Below are 23,348 nucleotides of genomic sequence, written 5' to 3' on the forward strand. Positions count from 1 at the left end.
AGAAAAGACAAATCCAAAACAACGCGGATATTTCGCCCGTATCACAAACGAGGCGTCTTCAGCACGAAAGACAGAAGAAGAACAAGATAAAAAAAAACATTTGTTGTTTTTTTTTTTCATTGAGATTCTTCTCTTTGTTGGTTTTTGTCATGGCTGGCCAGTTCGGCTTAAGATCTTTCATTTGACTATAATGAAGAGCAAACCATGTCTTTCGTCTTTTGTGGATCCCTTTAGTCTAGCAAATTAACAATTAGCCTATAAAGAAATCTTTTCGGTGGCATATCAAAGTTTTAAAAAACATGTTCATTTGTAGTTTTTATGGTTTATAAGTGGAAGGTGTTTTGTTTAAAGGTAGAGAGATCTGAAAAACTGAATTCCTTTCTCGAGTCAACAAAAATCCCTCTTAAAAGCGTCAATAATTCACGGACAATGAATAAGCTTCCGGCATAAAAGAGGAGGAAAAATGTAGAACTCTTTATTCCTGTTGTTTTCTCAGATTCAAATGCCTTAAAACAAATGTTGGAACAACAAATAGGTTGCACGGGACTTCATGTCATTTCCTGAGATTCTGTGGGGAGATTTTATGGAGTGCAGAAAGGTTAAGGGTTGAAAGTTAAAGAGTCGGGTTTACAACGGTTGAACAATTCCAGCCGGATGCCGCACAATATTTCCGGATTCTCTTTACGTGAAGATGTTTTGCGACTCGGTTTTCAGTTCAAAGGTGAATGGAAGGCTAATTTTTATTGTTAATCTCCAGGAAAATGTTTGAAATACCAAGTACAGTGAAAATTAAATCCGATTGCTTGAACTGATTCATAAGAAAACTCACATAGCCAAATATATATATTAATTAATTTGTAAAAATAGGAAGTTCAATTTTAATGAGAAAGACCTTTATTTAATGTTTTTAATAGTATCAGACCCCAAATCTTAACAAGAAAAAAACATGGGTAAAAATTCGGCAAAAAATTAGTTAAAACCATCTTCAAGAATCAACAGATTCTCTAATATTTCAATTTTACGGACGGAAAGCGTTGTCAAACTCAACTAGTTTGTTTTGATTATTTACTTTCATGGTTTAGCACGGCAACGCTGATAAAAAATTTGGGTACTACCCTATGAACCTCAGAATTTTAAAACAATTGCGAAAAAAAGAAGAGAAAATCGCGGTTTCCAGTTATGAATAGACCTAAGTTGAGCCCAAGGGGCAAAAACTGTTTTTACTTTAAAGGCCTAAGGACCATGAGAGCTGAGGTAGTAGAGAATAAACAAAATGTTGCGGTTACAGGGTACAACTACAAAAGTAAAAGAAAGAGAAACAAGTGCTACTAGTGGGGTTCGTTTTTTTGACCAGACAGGGCTTATTGACCATTGTATGTCAAATAATTATTTGATTTATTTGGTCAAAATTGCTACCAAGGATTACAGTAAGAGAATATGAATAGAGGGCTACTCCCTCGTGTGAGAATGAATATAAGGTCACTGACTGTTTCTGGCCTTATGAATAAATATTGTCTCTGCGGAATTATTGTCTGTTATTTGAACCAATCACCTGCATAGCTAGTAATTATATAATTAGAAAGGTGTGTAATGTATTGTCATGCATTAAATGATATCACAAATCTTGCAATTAAAGTGGTATCCATTTTTTCTTTTAATTTCAGTGTATTAGAGGGGAAAAAAGAAGAAAGTAATGGACGGCTAATGTAAATTCAAAATAAAATATAACACTTATTAACTAGTTCCTTAGAATAATTAAAAAACTGGGATATTAGCAAAATTATTTACCGTATATTAACCAACAAGTAGTACGAAAAATTACAGTTGGATTCCCCTTTCTTGGCTATCAAACAGTTCGTGGTAACGAACTGTAAGTAAGGAAAGCCTCGGCCCAATAGTAACCGACACTAAAAAACGAAATTTTGACAAGAATAGATAGCTCAAAAGAATTGACTTCTCATGCTGATTCTAAATATATAAAATTCACTAGGTTTAATCTCACTAATCAAAACCTACGATCCCAAGAAAATTTGCCTGATCTTCGAAAAAAGGGGGAACACCCCTAAAAAAGGTCAAGTGATCCTGATGAGAATCACACCATCAGATTGAGCATATAATAGAACTCTACTGTTCGGGTTTCAAGGTCCTTTCTACAAAAATGTGGAATTTTCTATTTTTTGGCAGATCGAAGATCACAGATGGGTGTTTATTTGTTTGTCTGTTTTGTTTTTTTCCAAGGGTGATCGTATGAAGCCAATTGTCCTAGAAAATACAAAGTTGCCTATTTTGAACGAAAAATAAAAGTTCAAATGCCCTTTTTAAGTGACCAGAAAATTATAGGGCAATTAGCCCCCTTTCCACAACCATTTTTCTCCAAACGCACCTGATCATTTTCTAGCATGGTTTAGAAAACGGTAAAAATTAAATAGAAAAAAAAATTTTTTTCAGCTGAAATTATGGAGCAACATTAAAACTTAAAACGAACAGAAATTATTGTATATATGAGGGGGGCTGTTCCTTCTTCAGCCCTCGTTCTTTACGCTAATATCTGGCTTTGTGTCGTGATTTCCTAGGAAAGACTACTCAAACACAAGGACCGTTGATTATGAATGAAAAATATTTTTAAAGAACTTTAAGACTTTAGCCTAAAGAGCAAGGGTTAAGGAAGTGACAGTCTCCCTCATACACAGAATAATTTCTGTTCGTTTTAAATTCTAAAGTTGCTCCATAGTTTCAGTTGACAAAACTTGTTTTCTTTTTATTTAATTAATAAAGAAAGACTAAGATGGTTTGGCTTTGTTTTAGGGATGAAAGATGATAGATTGCCAAACATTGTGATTTTTCGCAATCCGTCTGGGGCCGAATAAAAAAGAACGTTGTCCTCGATTAGATCAGGAAGAAGTCATAAAAGAAACTGGAGCTTGATGAGAGAGGGAATAAAGAGAGGCAGTGGCGTCAATTTCTAGGAAGAGTATTCGCCCACCCCCCAGAGTTTTTGCCCCCTCCATGTTTCAAAAAGTATGTTTTTAGGCATTTTTGTTTAAAAAGATAATTTTTGGTATTGTTATGGAAAAAAATAGAGAAAAATAAAATTGCCCTAGATTAAGAGAAATACACCTTGACCCTCTCCTAATATTTTCGTATATATATTTTCGTATATATATTTCGTAAATATTTCGACCCCACTGGGTGGAAGAGAAGCCTATTCAGCTACGTCATCCGATTTTTTTCTGTTGGAAAAAAATCGTTTTTTAGTAAAAAATTTTAAGTAAAAAATTGTTTCTTTTACTTTAAAAAAGCGATTAAATCGACTGAAAGACTTTGTTTGGATGACCATTCCAGTTATACTATAGGTATCCAGCGGTCAATTTTATTTTAAAGCAGTGTGGACGTGCTAGCTCAAAAAGGGTTATGTTACACAACAATAAGAAAAAATATGAAAAAATATGAAACATATTGAAAAATATGTGTCAAAAAAGTTTCGAGTACGTTAAGAGCTAGTTTTCTAGCACTTTTCTTTTACAGTCAATTCCATTCTAGGCATTGCAGCAAAAGGGATTATGTTACACAAACGAAAGTAAAAACTGAGAATTGCGTTTCAGATTTTAACATTATCCGGGGAAAGTTATTTTGTGCATGTTTTAGTTATTGATTTTACGGCCAAAACACCTTTCAATAAGAAAATGCCCACCTCTCAACTAATACTATGAGTGAGAGGACATTTGGAAAACAAATATTATAAGAACCAAATATGTTAGGAGAAAATTAAACAAACTAATTTATAGAATTTAGGTATGGAATAAAACGAACTTTAACAGAATTTGTCACAGACCCATTTTCGAATTATCTAGTCCTATGTAATTTTAATTTTCGGCTAAAATCCAAAAATATATTTTTCATAATGACATTATGACACCCAAGACTTTGTTAAAATGTGCTTGAATGACTAAAATAATGAATGATTCTTTCGGGACTTTATCCGACTGAAATCAATGCTGCAGCTTCACAACTAGCGAGGCCAAAAATTTGAACGGATCTTTTGTGGCTCAAGATATTAGGAACTGGGTGTCATAATCACGTCAAAAATTGATGGATTTGATTTGTGGACATTAGGTGTTATATTTATGATTTGAATGGAGGGCTTTGATGTTTAACTTGAATGTTAGATGGTTCTTTAGTCTTTTACTTTAGAGAGGCTTTGACGCTTCATTGCTTATACTGAAATCCAGAAAAATAGTGCCAATAATAAATGACCCATCAACAGACTTGGTTCTCTGTCAACTCTAGAAATTGTTCGAAGTCTTATTATATACATCCTAAACAGAATTGATGCCATATATTCACCCCTATCATAGACAGCGCGCTAGCGCTGCCTAAGTAAAGAACGATGTGGGCACAATATGTTTAAATAACCGAGTCAAACTCAAAACGAGCAGAAATTAACATAAGTTGGGCGCAAAACCCCTACGCCTTCCCAAGGCCAGAACAAAATTTGCACTTTACTGAAAAAAATATAAATGTTTTTACTTCTATAAATAAATCAAATAATATTAACATTTTGATTACTAAATATCAGTATATGTATATTAAACTGACAATGCACGTTCATTTGTATTTTTTTCAGTAAAGTGCAAATTTTGTTCTGGCCTTGGGAAGGCATAGGGGGTTTGAGCCCTACTCATGTTAATTTCAGCTCGTTTTGAGTTTGACTCGGTTATTTATTTTAATTTCTGTTCGTTTAGGGTTTCATTCATTTATCGATGCGGATTTGTGGTAGTTTCACGCTTTGTAGATTATTTGATTTTTTGTTGTTCATTTTTTGTTTAATGGAGTTCTTTACTTTTCTTTGAAAAACTTATTTTGTGGAAAAAGTTTTTTTAATTAATATACTATCAAAGGCAACGCTATAGCGCTGCCTATAGTAAAAAGCCATAAGACTTTAATGTTTTATTATTATTGTTTTTTCCCAGAGGCACATCATTTGGAAAGAGGGATCTTTTAAACTTTGGATGGGATCATTACATTGAAATTGGAAGTTCTAGTGCCCTTTTTAGGATTCAAAAGTGATTGGAGGACAACTAATCCCCCCCACTCATCAGAGTTTTACTACTGATGACGGTCACTGTATATGTGACCGAAATATCTGGTATTTTTGTGAATTTCTATCATCACTGTCTATTAAAAGGATTTTATCCCTATTTGAACTTTTATTTATCCCCACTCTCTTTTCCCCAAATGTATATGATCAAAATTTTGAGATAGTCATTTTATTCAAAATAGTCCAAAGGAAACATAACTATGTCTCCTGGGTTTACAAAACCCCCATAGCCCCCATGACAAGGGCTGTAAATTATGTAAGTTGTCCATTTTTTTTAATATGTAAGGTTTTGTTTCAAGGGACGGTTGTATAAACTTTGTAGGGCGCTTATTCGGTTGGAAATCGAGAGTTCTAGTTTCTTTTTTTAAAATTGTTCTGTATGAAATTTTTAGCCAATATTAAAGATCCAAGATTTTCTTTACAAGAAAACCTTGTTTTCTGTAGGTTTTGACGACTTATTTACACTGCAAAGAAATGTTCAATTGACCGTTTTTGGCATCAAAATTTTGGTTCATTTTACCATATTTACAAAGATTTGATTATAAGTAAGGGGGGGGGGGTCATGGTAAATACTGGATAAATCTTGGGAGAAACTCTGTTTTAAGGTTACGCAATAACTTTTAAATTATGTTTTATAAGAGTCTAATATTCCAAGAGTCAAATTCATGTCTTTTTAAGTATTTTTCTTTCTTTGGAATATTGAACTGGTAAAACTGAATATGATCTTTGTCCTTTTTTATCCTAAAACGCTGTTATGTTACGTGGATAAGACTTCCACAAATGGATTCAGAGGGCTTAAAACGGGGTTTCTCCCAAGATTTATACAATATTTACCCTGACCCCTCCCCCCCACGTTAATCAATTTTTTGTAAATATGTTAAAATCAACAATAATCATAATGCCAATAATGGTCATATGAAGATTTCATTGCAGCTTAGATAATTTGTTGAAACTTACAAAAAATAGAAAGTTTTCTTGTAAAAAAAAACCTAGATCTTTCGTTCTTTTTATTGGCTAACAATTTCATACAGAAGAACCAATCAGAAGGAATTTAGCTCGTTGGTCTTCATTCTAGCTTAAAACTTCACACAAGAGCGAAACAGGTCTAAAAAGGCTGCGTTATTGGCTTCACTTTCTGGGATAGTCCTAAAGAATAATATGGATCGGCTTATAAATAATACGTTGTAGACGTAAATTTTTGAGATTAAAATAACCATTTTACGCTCAATTATATGCAGCAAAAATCTCTATTTTTCACTTTAGTATTAATTTTATTTTTCGTATTAATTTCATTTTAGTATTTATTTTTCTTTTTAATTTTATGACATATTTAATGAATGAAGGTTTTAAATGATCTGTTGACATAGGGTGGCATCGATTTTCATTAAAAGCAAGGCAAAAAAATGAACAATTTTTAAAATGATTAATTTCGTTGACGTTTAAACTAAGTGCTTTCTTGTTTTTAATACACACTGGAGAAGTTATTGGTCAGTGCAATAGGAATTTCCATTTTGACAATTTCTTCTAAGGCTCAGAGGGAAATAAATAATCTTAAAGCGTCAAAACCATGACTCACGGTCACTTCTATTTGATTTCTCAATTTATAATGAACGGATGGCCAAAACTGTATGGAAATTGGCATGAATCGTCAATATAGAATTATTGTTTCTTCCTTCAAGCACGAACTAAAATAAGAGAATGGCCAATTTGGCCTTAGGCCACTCAATCTTTAATATTTTAAAGAATGAAATTTCAAGAGGTTCATTGGATTTATTCTTTAAATCTACTTCTGATAAATGGAAACAAATAAAATAAAAGAAAGAATGATGCTCGTATACACCAAGTAGCTGAGTGTTGTTAATCCTTCGAGTCTTGCATGAGCCTTCGTAATGGTGACTGGGAATTTGATGCATTTACCACACAATACCGGGGAGTCTCTGTGACACCATTTTTTTTCTTTCTTTCTGTACTTTTACAGATTGAATTTCATTAAAATATAGCCTATATATTATAGCCTATATATATAGGCTATAAAAATAGGCTATAGGTTATAGGCTATAAATATAGCCTATAGATGGCCTATAAATTATAGCCTATATATATAGGCTATAAAAATAGGTTATAGGTTATAGGCTATAAATATAGCCTATAGATGGCCTATAAATTATAGCCTATATATAGGCTATAAAAATAGGCTATAGGCTATAGGCTATAAATATAGCCTTTAGATTGACCTATAAATTATAGCCTATATATATAGGCTATAAAAATAGGCTATAGGTTATAGGCTATAAATATAGGCTATAGGTTATAGGCTATAAATATAGCCTATAGATAGCCTATAAATTGGAGTGAGTAAAAAAAGAAGAATAAAACAGAGAAAAAAACATCATAGCTGCCACGTAGTAGAATCTTATTGAATATTTTTTTCATTTAGCCTACTATAAGAGATTTAAAAAAAAAAAAAAATAATTGAGGCTAATCAAAAAATATAGGTTGCTATACTTGTAAATAATTTAAGAGCTTACCAAGATTCGTAGCATATTGCAGTTTTTTGCAGTGTCAACGTCTTTAGGAATTTCATGTATCTGTGACCTGTAAAGTATTTGAATGCCTAACAAGGTTAACTGACGAACTACAAAATAAGAAAAAGTGTGTTTTGGTTTGTTCATTTTATACGAAATCTTCAAATGTAAAAGACGACTGTTTTTCCAATAAAAATGTTTTTTCTCAATTCTATGTTTCTTTATGGACGAAAAACATTGACGCAGCTAGTCAGGACATGATATCGAATAAAAAAAAAAAAAATCAGCTTACGTTGCCCTACCATTCACCAGTTTTCGTAACTAGGTTCACATTCTCGCGTTTTTTTAAGTCTTTTCGAGGATTTTTTTTTGCCTTTGATGGTTTTGTGCTTTTTAATAATTTTTTTCTTTATTTTCATCTACCCCCTTTTTTACAATACTGCGTAAAACAAATTATTATTATTAATATTAAACGAGAAGTTGTGAAGTAGAAAATTCTTTTTTAGTCTTTCAATTTATATAAACATTGCATGAGAAGAGAGAAAGACAGAGGGAGAGAGGTAGAAAGAAAGAGAGAGAGACAGAGAGAGAAAGAGAAGGAAACAATTTCTTTTTGGAAAACAATTCGAGTTTTAAAAGGGTTGAGATATTTGAAGCATATCAAGAACTGAGAAGAAGCCTAACCTTTATCCTCATCCAGTGGCGGTTCTAGGCCGGGGAAGAGGGGGCAGCTGTCCCCCCTCAGTTTTCCTGACATTTGAAATTAAATTCATTTTATTTTATACTTCTACTCTTACCCTTGACCCCCCTTGTCCCCTCGGATTATGAGGCCTAAAACCACTACTGTCCTCATCTCAAGTATGTTATAACCATTTCGACACTAAAAGGTATTGTAGTCATACATAGGCCAAGTCAGAATCCTTTTCAAGTGGATTCAGATCGCTCCCCAGAAACTATAAAAAACAATGGGCCAGCTTCTGCTTCTAACATGACAATATTAGTACTTTCACTTCCACTATACATTTTCCTCCCTTATTTTTTTCCGCTCAGTATTGGCTTCATTAATCTTTTGTTCAGATTTTTCAAGTTCTTTTGGATTTTTTATTTTTTCAAAAGTCAGGATTTCCATTTTTTTCAAAAGCCAGGACCAGCGTTAAAACTCATAGAACAGAAATTATTCTTAATATGAGGGGGATGCTACCACCTCAACCGCTTGTTCATTATATTAAAGTTCTTTTGTGTTATTTCGTTATTTTATGTTATAGTGTTAATACGCTTGTTATTTCAAGCCAACGACCCTCGTATTTCAGCATTCGTTCTTAAAGAATTAGGACAAAAAGTCAAAATCGTAGTTTGGTGCCACAAAAAGGCAGAAAACACCACTTACCCGTGACTCAATCTTTATGGTCACTTAAAAAGGGCACTAAAACTTTCAATTTCTGTTCGATTGGCCCCTCTACCGATCTTCTAGGATCATCTTGTCAACACGATCACCCCTGAGGAAAAAACTTATAAACACGCGCCCGTCATTATTCTTGTGGAACAAAAGATGCCAAATTCCAAATATGGTTACTTGAAACTTCTACAATAGAGTTCTCAAATATGCTGGATATAATGGTGTGATTTTCATTGAAATTGCTTGCCTTTTGAGGGCTGCTTGTCCGCAATTCTATCCTTACATAAAGTTCGTTACCACGAACTGTTTTGACTATAAAATTAAACCAGTACGTTCACAATACACTCACAATCAACTAACAGAGAAAAAGAGAAAAATAAAATTAATTACTTTTTCCGGCCTCTCGAAATTTTTTTCTTCAGGTAGATAATCCCTTTGAGAAAAAATAATCCTATCATAGAAATTTACTTGGAAAAAAAAAACTGAAAAAGAAGAGGTAAAAAATAATGAGTCTATAGTCTAGATCAAGCTCTTGACTCGATTGGGATGAAGGGTTCAAGTCTGGAGTGGTTTTCATCGTATCTACACAATTGGTATCAGATAGTTCAGAATGGGTCATTTTTATCTTCAAAAAAGAAAATAGAGTGTGGGGTCCCACAAGGTTCAATCTTGGGACCTCTACTTTTCATTATTTTCATTGATCGAGTGAAACATTACCTGTCAGATGCTGGTGTCATCCTGTTTGCAGATGACACTTTGCTCTTTCTGGCAGCGCCTTCACTTGATGTTCTGTATAATAAAATTCATAATGCAGTTTCTGAATTTCTAACTTTTTCTCAGCAAAATATGTTAACCCTAAACTTTTCTAACACCTTTTTCATAATATTTTCTAGACTTTCGTCTAGTGCTGGAAATGACCATATCACGGTTCAAGAAAATGTGATAAGGAGAGTAGCAACAACGAAGTATTTGGGGTTTTTAATTGATGAAAACCTGTCGTGGGAAAACCATTCAAGTGCAATAGCTGAAAAATTAAGCAGAGGCCTTGGGGTGATGCGAAGAATTAGAAATCTAGTCCCAAAAAAGATCGTGAAAATGATTTATTTTCCTATATTTTACCCATACATTAGCTACGGATGCTCTTTATGGGCAAGTAATTTTGTAACATGTTTCAGAAGAGTAGAAAAACTTCAGAATAGACCTGTAATATTATTATCTGAATTTGATGATTCTGATGAGGTTCCTGCTCATGAGCATTTTAAAAAGAATAAGTTAATGGATGTATCCCAAATTCCAGATTACCAAGTCGCGATTTTCTCGTATAAATATTTGAATCAGCTGCTCACCCCTACTTTTGAAAATCTTTTTACTTTTAATAGAGACCGTCATGATAATAATACAAGAAAAGCTGATGACTTAACTCATGAGTTTAGGAGCACCACTCGGGCATCTTTTGTGATTCGCCATTATGGTCCCCATGTTTGGAATATATTGCCCGAGTGTGTGAAAAATGCGCCTAGTCTTCCGGCTTTCAAGTCACGGGCAAAGAAGTTTATTTTATCTCGGGAGTGAATTTGGTGTCAAGCCCATTCCAGGCTGTCATTCCATTTAAGGTATTTCACCGATTTACTTTGCTCTTTTTTTTGCTTTTTTTTCTATCTACTTCTTGTCTTTTCCTCTTTCTCTCTGTTTCCCTTTATTCCTTCATCAGATAAGTTTCTTGTGTGTTGAGTAGCAAGGTATGAAAGTTGTTTTAATTAGCTGAGAGTGATAACCTCGCTTGCCCTTTCAAGCTTATTGCCTTTCTTGGCAGGCGAAAGGCGAATAGTATTTGTTTTCTTTTTTAATTAATGTATATCTCGTAAAAAAAAAAAAAAAAAAAAAAAAAAAACCGCGAGGCGTATTAATGCGGCCCGCAAGACCTTCGCCGCGACGCACCTCACGGACCATATTACTCACATAACAATACACAATAAAGTGAAAGAGAGTGCCATCTAGCATTCTGCCATAAAGCATTCTCGAAAAATCCGTAAGCCTCATCTAGCACAGTTAGTTTGATTTTCAAAGTCCAGACCGATTGTTTTGATATGTTACAATTTTTTTTTTTAGCAAACCTTTCTCAAAGTTTGGGAAATACATCCCAAAAAATACTTTGCCTTTGGATTTTCTTTGTTTATTCTTTTTTAGTCCAGTAAAATTTAACGCTTGGGGTACCAAATGAAAGCCAAATTCTCTGGTCATGTTAGGTGGTCATCTTGTGGCAAAACTCTCAGAAGAAGAAAAAAAGCTTGGTTTTGCAGATGGGTGTCATCTGGTATATAGTGGGACGGGAAAATATGGTAAACACTAGGACATTTCTCAGCATGTACCAGATGAAACCCATCTACAAAATTGAAGGTAATTATTTTTTTCAAAAGGGTTTAAGTACATCCGAGTAGTTAAAGGAGAATAAATACAATATCTCAAGAACAGAATAGGTATTAAGTTTCCAATTCCAAGGACACTAGAGGGGGAGTAAAACTAAATCAAAAGGAACAATACATATCAAGATTATCAAAAGCCTGTATGTGCAATATCCCAGGTAAAAATCGGGGTACGTTGCAACTTTCAGAGCATATTATTGGATATTTTTAATTAAATCAAAAGACTTTGTCCGTCAAAGTTTCTTATAAGGACATATTACGGCATCTTAGGAACAGATAAAGGTATTAAGTTGAAACATAGGGCCCCTGGGATTTATAACTAAATATGGATGTTGAAATGGTCTATATGCAATATATATGGGAGGGCTAAGGACATTAAGGCAAAACTATCAAGGCATATTGTCAAATATATTGAACAAAATCAATATCTACTCTATACATGCAGGTTGTTAAAAGGGCATATGAACAATATCTGAAAAACAGCTGAAAGCAATAAATTGAACCTTTGAGTGCTGCTACATGTTCTCGTCCCTACATGTAGATGTACTCTACTTATTATAGTATACCTTCAATATTAGACTACAGTGTAATGACAAGTGACCTAAGGGCCGCCCGCGTAATATCTTAACTTAAACTTTTGGTCCTTTTACACAAAAGGTTGCCGACCCATGAAGTAGATTGATCCACTTTTTGGTTTTTAATGCAGACGATGGCATTATCGCCTTAAAGTACAAAGGGCTGTCAACGCGAAATCAGATTTTTTAAATTGGAAAATTAAACAATCATAAATGTTTTTAACAATTTAAAATAATAATTAAATTTTTAATAAAGGCTCTCCATGTGCAGTTGGTAATTCTTTTATAGTTGGCGTTGCCAAATTAAGCGAAAAGTAACCTATGTGAAGAATCAGCAAAAAAGCTAAAAATATATTGCACCAAACATCTTAAGAAGGTGCAGCTTTTCTCTAAGAGTGTAGTTGTCTTTTGTGATCAAGTCATTATTAATATTTGGGTTTTTAGGAACGAAGATCGTTTTCAAATTTAATTAATTAGTTTTTCTCATTTATATTTGCATTTGAACGTGCCAGCACTGAGAAAGTTGGTAATTTTTTCATAGTAGCCGTTGCCAAATTAATTGTAAAGTAACCTGGGTGAAGAATCAGCAAAAAAGCTAAAAATATATCGCACCAAACATCTTAAGAAGGTGCAGCTTTTCTTTAAGAGTGTAGTTGTTTTTTTGTGACCAAGACATTGTTAATATTTGGGTTTTTAGGAACGAAGAGCGTTTTCAAATTTAATTAATTATTTTGCTCGTTTATATTTGCATTTGAACGTGCCAACACTGAGAAAGTTGGTAATTTTTGATAACTGAGAAAGTTGGTAACTAAGAAAGTTGGAAAGTTGGCAAGTTTCTCAGTGTTGGCACGTTCAAATACAAAAAATAAATGAGCAAAACTAATTAATTAAATTTGAAAAAGCTTCTTGTCGCTAAATTTCCTCAATGTACATGTAGCAGCACTCAACATGTCCTTTAGGGACGAGAAGCGTTTTCAAATTTAAATAATAGTATTACTCATTTGTTTTTGCTCTTTAACGTTCCAGCGCTGATTGAATTCGGGCAATGCCCAAAAAAACTCCTTAATTTTGAAACGCCGAATAAAAAATCTTTAAAAAATCAAGCTTCTTAAGCCCAAATAAACCTAAAATGTATGCATGGGGCATAATGTTTTTTTTCGATTTTTTTATTTTTGAAATCCCTAAGATGTGTTTTTTTTATTTTGTAGTTTTTGTAGACTTAACATTAGCATACACATTGGTCTGTGTTTAGTATTAGCAATAGTCTCTAATAGGCCAAAAAAGGTGCTTAGCCCAAGCTCCTTCCGAACACAAATTCTGGCGTCGTTCTATAGCATGCATACATTGTTAATCATAAAGAAATGAAAACGAATCAGCATTTTTTGTCATTTATGCAGAGATACCCTTTTTGATGTTCCATGGATGATAAAAGTGTCATCTGAAGTATTCTTATTCCCATACATTCCCGATAAATCTTGCACCCACGAATAAAACAATATGAGTCGAACCTCGAATCTTGCCAAGCATCTTGTCAAAACTCGATTCTTAGAATGGTTGTCGAGAGTCAAATAATTCAGGAAATAAATTTGAAACAGTGGGATTCATTGATTTCCTTGATTTATTGGAACATGTCTCTTTCTTTGAGTTTTCGCCTCTTGTTAATTTTCTCGGTTGCTAATTGATACTGTAGGATATGAAACACTGTCAGCCACAATTAATGTCTAGACGTAAGTACCACTCGTAGACACACACATACACAATACCACAGTACACAAGTAGGTACTACATGCAATGCAGGCAGAGGGCATCTAGACAGGTGTTTAATTCCATTTAAATATACGTATTCTAACGGCTATTTCTATATAATTATATAATTCACCAAATTGTTTTCTAGGAAGCAGATTGAAAAAAAAGTTTTCTCTGGGGTATTTACCTCGCCCTCTTTAAATATTTTATACACATTCTCTTTTTTCAAAAGTCAAGTTCTCACCAACCTAATTACAAAAACCAATAATAAAGGAATATTAAAAGAGGAATGTTTAAAAAATGCTTCTGGCACTATCTGTGTATCATTAATGGGGTCCATCTAAATACATTAGTTATTACACTAAATCTGGTTTAACCTTAATTACACTAAATCTGGGAACTGTGGATATTTTTCATATAGGCTATATATTATGTGAAATGTTAAGCTAGTGACTTGTTCCATGGCATCTAAATTTATTTATTAGTATGACTAGGGGTCTCATTTTTCCGCGTTTCTGATGATTCTTCTGGATTTTCTGTAATTATCTTATCCTCGATTTTGTTTATCTTCTTGTACGGGTTTTCTAGAATTCTCCAGCCTTTTGCGATTCCCTGAGATTTTGTACTCCACAAATGCAACTTCACTCGAAAGGAGAATATCTTCGGCATTGTAATTTCACCAACGGAAGAAAGAGAAAAGCACTGAGTTCGAACTCGCAGCCGAGATTTGGAGTCTTTTGCTCTACTTAATGGGGTAGCCGAGCTTGTTAGTTTGTTTTACACTTCTGGTGTATTTACAAATAAATACAATCGGGTTTTCTATTACGAGATATTCTCTAGAAATACAGAAAGTTACCAATTATATAGGTACTACACCTCTTCCTACTGAGCTAGTCAGATTGTCAGGTTTCTTTACGCCATTGATGGACATTACCAGATCAAACAGTTCGTGGCAACGAACTGTAAGTAAGGAGCGACCCGGCTCAATATTAACCAAAACAGTGAAAGACAGAATTTTGATAACAATAGATAAATCGAAAGAATCAGACTTTTATTCAAAGCCGATTTCAAATAGATACATTTCATCAAGTTTACTTTTAACCATTAAAGATTAAGCGCCGGAGAAAATTTGCCTTATTTAAAAAAAGGGGAAATACCCCCTAAAAGTCATAGAACTTTAACAAAAATCACACCATCAGATTCAGCATATCAGAGAACCCTACTGTAGAAGTTTCAACCTCCTATCTGCAAAAATGTGGAGTTTTGCATCTTTTGCCAGAAGAAAGATCACGGATGCGTGTTTATTTTTTTTTTTATTTCTTTTTTCATGTGGTGATCATATCGACCCAGTAGTCATAGAATATCGTGATAGGGCTCATTCAAACGGAAATTAAAAGTTCTAGCGCACTTTTAAGTGATCAAAAAAATTGGAGGGCAGCTAAGCTCCCTCCCACGCTCATTTTTTTCCCAAAGTCACCCAATCAAAATTTTGAGATAGCTATTTTGTTCAGCATAGTCTAAAATCTAATAAATATGTCTTTGAGGATGACTTTATCCCCCACAGCTCCCGGGTGAAGGGCTGCAAGTTATAAACTTTGCCCATTGTTTACATTAAGTATTTATTATTGGGAAGTTTTGTGATGTTTACAGGAGGGATTTTTTTCTGTTGGGGTAGGGGGGTCAGACTGGGGGGGGGGTTTACGGGGGAGGATATTTCCATGGAGGATGTTTCTTTGGGGGAAGGGAAATTTATATTAAGGCGGCGCCGGATTTCCCAGCATTATTTAAAAAACAATCAGAAATTAAATAAAAAGACAAGTTTTTTTCAACTAAAAGTAAGAAGTAACATTAAAACTTAAAACGAACCGAAATTATGACGTATATGAGGGGGTTCGCCCCCTAGTCAATATATCGCTCTTTACGCTAATTTTTTTTACTACTTTCAAAATAGCTATCTATTCTATTTGACCTTTGTGATTCAGGGGTTTGTGATTCGAACAAAATTTGAATTTTAGCGTACAATAGCAAGGTATTGACAAGGGGGTGAACTCCCTCATATACGTAATAAAAATATAGGAATATAGAAGCTTGTTACGTAAGTTAATTCGTAAGTTACGTCAGAACAAAATTTCGAGAAAGCCATTTAGTCAAAAAAAGAAAATTAATATGCAAATTCAGTTTTAATTATTCATGTACGGTGAGCCAAAATCAAAGTTTTGTTAATTCAAAAACGTCCAGAAATTAAATAAAATAAACAGGTTTTTTTTTAACTGAAAGTAGCCTAAGGAAAAACTTAAGACGAACAGAAATTATTCAAGTATATAAAAGGGGCTGTCCCCTCCTCAACGCCTCGCTCTTTACGCTAAAGTTTGACTTTGTCTCACAACTTTTTTTTTTTAAACAATAAAAAACTTTAGCGCAAAGAGCGAGGCGTTGAGGTAGGACAGACCCTTTCATATACAGAATAATTTCTGTTCTTTCTAAGTTTTAATGTCGCTCCTTACTTTCAGTTAAAAAGAACTTGTTTTTTTTAAATTTAATTTTCTATTTAGATTCTTAGACACTTTCTAATTATATAGATTTACAGCTACGTCAGGGATGGGAAATAACGGTCTACGCACGGGCCGCATACAGCCTGCCAGAGTCATTACTACTTTAGGAGTCTGCTTAAAATTGTTAGTTTAAAAAATAAGGCTTATTAACATTTCCATCTACTTTACAAAGCATAAAACGTCTACTGTATATATATGTATATATGGTCGCATCTAGGGGGAGGGGCTAGGGGGTTTGGGAAAAAAATTCCTGGATCTGACTTTGTGTATATATATATATATATATATATATATATATATATATATATATATATACAAAGTCAGATCCAGGAATTTTTTTTCAAACCCCCTAGCCCCTCCCCCTAGATGCGACCATAAATACTATATATATATACAGTAGACGTTTTATATATATATATATATATATATATATATATATATATATATATATATATATATATATATATATATATATATATATATATATATATATATATATATATATATATATATATATATATATATATATATATATATATATATATATATATATATATATTTATATTTATACATACGTATATATATATATATATATATATATATATATATATATATATATATATATATATATATATATATATATATATATATATATATATATATATATATATATATATATATATATATATATATATATATATATATATATAAATATATATATATATATATATATATATATATATATATATATATATATATATATATATATATATATATATATATATATATATATATATATATATATATATATATATATATATATATATATATAATATATATATATATATATATTATATATATAAAACTTATGTAATATATATATATATATATGGCCGGCATGGGGTTTGAAATTCCTGGATCTGACTTTGTACATACATATACACACACACACACACACACACACACACACACACACACACACACACACACATATATATATATATATATATATATATATATATATATATATATATATATATATATATATATATATATATATATATATATATATATATATATATATATATATATATATATATATATATATATATATTTATACGAACTTATATGTAAAGCGGGTTTCTTAGGCAAATAGCTCTCAGGTTACGAAATTTCCGTATAAAATTTGTGAATATTACATGCATTAGAGAGAAAAAGAATCGAAAAAGAGAACAGATATATTATTTATATATTTATATACTATAATATGCTAAATATGATAGTATTCAGGAAAAATGAATAAACAATTTAATAGACATAAAAGTGTATTTTCTTTTCAGTGATCTTTTTTTACTATTTTAAGCATTACAGAGGATCAAGGACGGATTTGGGAGTTTTTAGGGGGGGGGGGGAAGAGGTTCATCCGATGAACTTGCGTTAGGAGCAAGTTAAATTAACGCAAACTTGCGTAAATTAAGTAAATTAAACTACTTTAGACTACGTTAGGGGGCGCGTGCCCCCTCGCCCCCTGGATCTGCCACTGCAAAGGATTCTGATTTACACTCTCTGATTGTAACTTACTAACCCTAATCTCCCTTATTCTAATTTATTCTGATTTACCTTAGCATTAACCTTACTGAGGATTCAAATTTAAGAGAGTGGTTCAACTATGGAAAATTCTTTTCCAGCCCTTAATTACCTACACTCAGAGTATATTTATCTGATGACCTCTTTGGGGAGGATTTTAAACCCAAAAACTTCCTCCAAAACACGAACTTGGCTAATGTCCATAGTTTTTGCGGCTCTTGGATTGAAAACTTTGCCCACACCCAATCTAGATCCTTTGACTAATACATTTTTCAAGTATAAATTTCATTTACAGAAATTAAGCTTGTGAAATTTATAATGCTGAAAAATCTTAAGTATGCAATAGAGGATTGTCTTTTGTTTTTCTTTTCCATAGACATTTCCAAAGAGAATAATTTCTTTCCCGAAATCCAGCACCAGGTCCTTTCCAACTGGTTCCAGAGAATTTCTATGTCGTAAATTTTCAGGGAAACAATGCTCTGCGTTGGCGTTTTAAAGAATAGATTGCCCGAGGGGCTTTCCATTGTCAGCTTTATATTCCATTGTTCCAGAATTTAGCCAATAGGGCTTCAACATTAAAGCCAATAGGAAATGGTGAACCGCGTCGAATCTATTGTTATCGCCAGGAAGACAATCAAATAGGAGGAGCCGGATGGGAAAACAATGCAAAGGTGAGAAGTTTCTCAGTAATTGTCAATGAGCTCCTTACAAGTTTGTTAAAAGCGCCTTGTGTTTAGATCTAAATTCATCTGTAGGAAATTGTTAACGAGGAAGGGGGATATGGCTGTAAACATCTTTCAGGGTTGGGTCAAGGTTTGATAATGGTATTTCCAAATTTTATATACCAAAATATTTTTGTATATAATTTAATTATATATTTGGTATATAAAATAATTTGGTATAGGTTTATACCAAAATTACCAAGTTTTATAGGTTTACTACAAAAATTAAAATCGACGCTGGCGTCGGCAATATATCACTAACGCCATCCAGCATTTGGCGTTTCTTGGTATTGTTTTGGTGAAATAATAAGGGAAAATTACTGTACTTAGTATAATTGGCAATATTGGCATATTATGAGTCTCCGTCTCTCCATTTCCAAAGAAATGCAGATACGAAGCCCAAGAAAAGGCCAAGAAACGCCAAACACTAGAAGGCGTTGGTGATTTCTTTTCAAGACTAGCGCCAGTTTCTACTCTTCTAGGTTACCCCCGTTCTATGAGTCTTAGTAGTAAAAAGTCTAACTTGTTGGCACGTCTCTTTGTGTTTCAGTTTTAGTATTATATGTTTCTGCACGGCGTATATTTTGTTTTTATTAGAGGGGGGAGCCTTTACTCTTGCTTTAACTGGAGGTCATCTTGGAGCTGGTACATATGGCTCCTTGGCTTGATAGACACAAAACTCCAGTGGGAGATTTAAGTTTTTATTGGGGGTGAAAAAAACTTAAATCTTAAAACTTAAATCAAGAACTCCTAAGCCAAGGTTAGAATTAACTTTAGGAAACAGGCCATAGTGGTTCCGGGTTACAAAGAGATGTTGATCTCCACTAAAAAGGTTTGAATAATTTTACAAGAATTGTTATTATTCTAATTTGCTCTTTCCAATATACAGGAAGATTTGTTTTTTTGTCGAAACGTTTCCATGAGATTCATGACTGGCGACTCCAAAAAAGTCACCAAGTTTAAAAGTCTTGTTAAAGAATTTAAAGCTGGTACTATAATTTAATTAAGACAGATATTTCAAAAAGTGATCTGTTTCATCGAAGTAACTAAGAAAACAGTCTAGACTGAAGTTTTTTCTAGACTGAAGTTTTACTTTTTTACAATATTCCAATTTTTCATAGGAGAATGTGGAGACTGTTTATTTTACAGCAATTCCTTAAAATAATTTTCATTTTAACATATGTTATCTATGGTGCATCCTCCAGAAAAACATTACTGGAAAAGAACCTCCAAGATTGACTATGATATATAAACAAATAACATCCGATACTAAACTGTACCCCCTTCCCCCCTGGAAAAGTGCAGGAATTGGTTAGTGTACTTAGAAACAAACAATAGAAACAAAAGTTTATTTGATAATAAGAACTATGGGGCATAAATCGTTTCTTCCCCGCGTACATGAGGGCTAAGGCAGGTCCAAGTGCGTAATATTTCGGTAGAGGGCCAATGATAAAAGCAAATGGTACTTGTGTATTATATAAAACAAACTCAAGCAGTGAAGTTTGGTTAATGCTAATGAAATAAAACAAATTATGATGAAAATACCATGATGATAATAGTTTAGAAACAAATTTGTGCTATATATTCGCACATTAGGGGAGGGGTAAAGCATAACATATATCAAATACGTAACTTAAACAAACCTATTTAACCTTAACCAAAATACCAACTAAATACTTAAATAAGGCATAGATACAATTGATTTTCCAACTGAGCCAAAGCAAATTGTCTGGTATAAAGAAGTTGCTTGACCAGTTTCTTGTCATATGGAATTAAAGTATTGGACAGACTAAGAAGAGGGTAGAATTTGACGCTTTGGGACTGTGCTTTGGCCAAAGATTGTGCTTTGGGCTTGGTGCAACATCAGAAGAATTCCCTTGTTATAAGTTCGAAGACTTGGACCAAATAAAACATAAATCAGTCCTAAGTATGTCTTAAAAGCTACTAGACTAGTTTTAGGGGGTAATTTTTATATTTTCATCTTCAGAATCGTTTCCAAGCCCTCGTCCTCCCAAAATCCTTTTTGAAGCATATTGTAAAAACAGGGATAAATCAAAGTTCTAATAGGACAGGGATAGTTCAATAGGGATAAAACAGGGATAGTTCAAATAGGGATAAATCATTTTATTAGACAGAGAAAAACCATGGCTAGAAAATTCTATATATTTCGATTACATATATATTGACCCTCATCAGCAGATATAAGAAAAAATAGATTTATTTCTAATAGATTTCTAATAGATGAAATCTAATAATAGGATTTATCCCTGTTTGAACTATTATTTGTGCGTCATAGAAACGCAGTGTGGTCTTCGAAAATAATACCTAAGCATATTCTTAAATTTCTGGTGTAGACCATGCAATTTACTTACTTTGTGTCCTTTTGAAGTGGCCCCCCTCTCTATTAAATTTTGGTCCTCCCCAAAACAAGCTTCTGCTTGCATGGCTGATGTAAGACGCTTATATATTCCGAGACGATTTTCTTGGGAAAGCCTGGTAAGCCTTTGCCAACCTAAGAATTCGGAAAAACAGAGTCATCATCCGATATCTATATAATGGATTTTTTTAAGGCAAATGAATAAATATGACGCATAACCTATTATATACGTACATATCTTCATGATAACACAGGGAAAAGTAAAAACACAATAGCTCTGATTCAAAAATTACGTCTATGTAAAGAAATCCAGAAATTTCTGAGGGGTGGGGTAGTTGAAAAAATTAAAAAAATGGCTAGTACTCCTTCTATATATATAACTTAATCTAGGGTCGGATCTGGAGCTAAATGTTGGAGGAGGCCCAATTTGACAAGGGTGCCAATGAGCAAAATCTTGGGAAGGAGGCCAATGTAGCAAAGATGCCAATAATCGAACAAATTGACAAATTTATTCCAAAAAAAGACCAAAAACAAGAAAAAAACAGGATAAGAGGGCACCAAATTTTTTTTTTTTTGGGGGGGGGACTGGATCCGCCAGTGACATAGTTATCCTAAGGCCTGACCAACCAAAACAAAGATCACACCCACCCCGGGACCCTACTCCTATTAAGTATATATGATATGCAAGCAGATACGGTGAAGGGTGCAATCCAAGTGGGCAAATATAACAGATTTCAGTCTCCGTAAAATACGAATTTTATTCGGATTTTTTTCAGACCCGCTGAAATTTCCTCAATCCTTCCATGGAAAAAATTATAAATACACGTTTTAATTCCTTATCACATCACCACATAGCACTTCTGAGAAAAGTAAAGAGGCTTCACGCCACTGGGACGACTGTCCTAGCCTGATTATGTTTCCTGGAAATAATAAATTAAATTTTTCAGAAATCTATTGCATTTTAAATTATACAAATCGCTGTCGACAATGTATTGGCTATTAATCAAGTGAATTTAAAATTGCCAAATCTTCTTACTGTGACATAAATTCATGAAAATTTAGGGGGGGGGGCAAATGTATTTTTCACAATACAGGGGGGGGATTTTGTCACTTTTTCAAATGAAAAAAAATGCCTTTTTCAACGACAAAACAAACAGGATTTTTCAAATTCAAGGGGAAGGGGAATTCTAGGGGATACGTCCCTCTCCAATTGGCGCCATTGTAATTCTTTGATAGCGTGGTGTAGGTTTTTTAACTTGTTTTTCTTCCACAGTGATTTTTAATCTAATTTGTAGAAAGCTTTTGTCGCAGATTCGTTCTCCCAACCTGTTGGCATTAGAAAGTATTTACTCACGGTAATTGTCCATTCGGTAATGAAAGATTTGTCACCAGGGAAATGGCTTTGTCTTTGCTGTCAGGACCAAAGCCCGATTGTCACTGCTTTCCAATTACTAACATAATAATCAGTGAAAAGAAAGTAGGTAACGATGTCGTCAAAAGCAGGGGTTTTCCCAACACTGCTTTTCGCCTTAGAATAAGAAAAAACGTTCATTATTAAAAACAACAAAAAGAAAGGAACAGCCGTTTTTAGTTAAGGTAGGTCACAGGCGTTTTAACTATCAAACAGTTCGTGGTAACGAACTGTAAGTAAGGAGCGACCCGGCTCAATAGTAACCGAAACTCTAAAAAACAAAAATTTTGATACCAATGGATGCATCAAAAGAATTGGATTTTTATGTTGATTTCAAATATATAAGGTTTATTAAGTTAACGCCCATGGTCACGGGCGTTTTAACTATTTCTTATGATGTTGATCTTATTAGTTAATTTTATTGTTAATATTATTAGTTAATATGGTACTTGTATATTATCCCGACCACACTCAAGAAGTGAAGTATTATTTCCCCGAGGAAGTGTCTTAGTGTATAAGTAGTTGAAGTGTTCCTTTTTTTGGGTCATCCCGAACACGCTAATATGCGTCGGGACCTATTTTGATATTGTTGGTATTATATGCAGTTTTGTTTTGTTAGCATTATATGGAGATTTGTATGTTGTTGTTTTTGTGACCCATTTGTTAATAAAAAAACAAAAAGAAGTACGTAAATTATAATAAATATACCAAAATATGACAAAAATATTAGACTTTGGTAACAAAACCATGGAAACTACAACAAAGAATTATGGAAAGCAGGCCACCCAGAACGCATTATGTTAAATATTTTACCATCTTCTATATTACAACAAATAATCATGGAAAGCAGGCCGCCCAGAACGCATTTTATTAAATACCTTACCATCCTCTAAGGAATCATACAATTTTATTAGCGTATTTTGAGTTAAAACGGTC

Source organism: Artemia sp. Qi Xiang Cuo, chromosome 2 (genome assembly GCF_049724085.1).
Source record: "Artemia sp. Qi Xiang Cuo chromosome 2, ASM4972408v1, whole genome shotgun sequence".
NCBI lineage: Eukaryota > Metazoa > Arthropoda > Branchiopoda > Anostraca > Artemiidae > Artemia > Artemia sp. Qi Xiang Cuo.